We start from the raw sequence: 2,003 nt of genomic DNA, 5'->3' as shown, positions 1-2,003 counted from the left end.
GGGAGAGTGGCCGAGCGGTCAAAAGCGACAGACTGTAAATCTGTTGAAGGTTTTCTACGTAGGTTCGAATCCTGCCTCTCCCACTTGTTGTAGACTTAAGAGAAGAGAAAGTAGGCGGAAGCCTAGGAGGGCCAACCGAGCGAAGCTCTTTTTTTTTGCCGTGCCGTGAAGTGCAATTTTCTCGTATGCGTTTTAGAGAGGTTGTCGAAAAAAGACGATCTATAGAGATTCCCCATCTATATCCAATCGAGAATAGAAGCGAGTCGCTTCCGGCGTCGGCTTGTAGTCTCTGCAGTCGGCACACGCACGCGCCCGCCATCATGCCTCCTTGGTTCGGGACGAAGCCAAGCGAGACATACGATAGACGAAGGAAGCGCCCACCCAGCAGGAGGGCTAAAACCTGTAGTTTTGAAGTTGCAAACTCCAGCTTCGAAGCTGGAGTGCTTTAGCCCTTTTTTAAGCAAGAATCACCGTCTTGAGCGCCTTGCGCGCTCAAGAACAAGCAAGGGATGAGCGCTTTGTTGCTAAAGCGGATACGTTTTCTTGCTGGGGAAGGCTAGTTTGATCGAGGATTGGAGAGGAGGGAGAGGTGGAATAAAAAGCTCGGGATGGATTTTGGAGTCTTTGTGCGAGCCGTATGCGGTGAGAGTCGCACGTACGGTAAGGAGGGGGGTTCGCGTCTATACGTGTAGTGTGGTGGTTGGGCCTACCCACCCTATTTGTTCCATGATCTATGGGTCTACTGGAGCTACCCACTTCGATCAATTAGCCAAGATTTTGACCGGATACGAAATCACTGGTGCTCGATCTAGTGGTATTTTTATGGGGATTCTTTTTATCGCTGTAGGATTCCTATTCAAGATTACTGCAGTTCCTTTTCGGGCGGCTGTAGGACGGACGGCCCCCTATAGGTAGTAGGGTAGGGTGGGTGGTACCGCTCAGATAGCGGCCAATCCTCCTAACTGCGCGCGGGCCGGGCTTAGAGCGCGTGAAACTCATCACTACCTCGTAAGGGCGTTGAGACCATAGCATGTTACACAAAAGCGCCGCTTTCTCAGGAGTGTTGTCACACAGCTGCCCGACTAGAAGAGCTACTCGCTCTGTAGTGTTGTCACACAAGATAAGCACGCCGCCCGCCTGCTGGCCGGGCGAATCGAAGTTATCTTCCGGTCAACTGTCCACCCAGTCAAGTGCAAAAAACACAGTGGAATCACGCAACGCACGCTGCTGGTGTGCTTCCTGCCCACGAGGAAAGAAGAGCGACAAGGTTCAGATTTGACTGTTTGCAGCATGGGAGCTGATTACCCAAAAAATCCCTGGGAAAAAAGAAAAGATATCTCGGTAACGAAAACCATAGGAGGCTGTATTGGCGAGATCCAAGGGTTCACAGCAGCCCAAAAGAAAAACCGCCTGGAAGTCCGAGGACCTTTAGTACCGTACCGAACCAGCAGCCTTCGCGCCAAGCGACGACCGCCCTTGTCCCTTTCCTTTTTCCATTCAGCCTACTTCTTAGCTTTGTTCCGTCAGTCTAAGGCAAAGCTTAAGTGGTTTGCCTACCTTACCCACTTGATGAAAGGGAACGAACTTCGTTTCCTTGGCGGCTTTATGGATGGATTCAGTCAGAAAAAACTCCTTCCTTTTGAAAAAAGTGACGCTTTGCGTCTTCGCTTCCGAGGGTTAGGGTATAGGCCGTTTCGAGCAAGCTTTCGCTTTTTCTCCCGGCTTTCTACAACTTTCGCTTTAGCTTCCAAAGGCGACCCAATGACCTTTCCGGAATTGGAAGTATTCGTCGCCCTACCCTAAGAAAGAAGTCACTATAAAACTGCTTGCCCTCCAGAAGTACCAAAGGTGCGCGGAGCCCGGTGAAAATGAATATGTTTGCTACTGAAAGAAGCCTGCCTATTGACTAATATTCGTCTTTAGAATGAAAGTAGCTATGAAGCCCAATCTACTGTCGATTCAAAAGGGGGCATAGTCATATGGGTGGGGTGTTTGTGGGGAGC

The 2,003-nt window shown here is 50.3% G+C and overlaps 1 non-coding gene across 1 annotated transcript; it reads left to right on the top strand.

Annotated features, from left to right (window-relative positions):
* Nucleotides 1-83, top strand: TRNAY-GUA (transfer RNA tyrosine (anticodon GUA)). The gene has a single exon. It is a non-coding gene; the product is annotated as a tRNA-Tyr (tRNA).
* Nucleotides 84-2,003: the final 1,920 nt, after the last annotated feature.

Source organism: Aegilops tauschii, chromosome 1, assembly GCF_002575655.3.
Source record: "Aegilops tauschii subsp. strangulata cultivar AL8/78 chromosome 1, Aet v6.0, whole genome shotgun sequence".
Classification (NCBI taxonomy): Eukaryota; Viridiplantae; Streptophyta; class Magnoliopsida; order Poales; family Poaceae; genus Aegilops; species Aegilops tauschii.
Note: the sequence above shows the minus strand (reverse complement) of the source record. Positions and strands in the feature narration are given on the sequence as shown.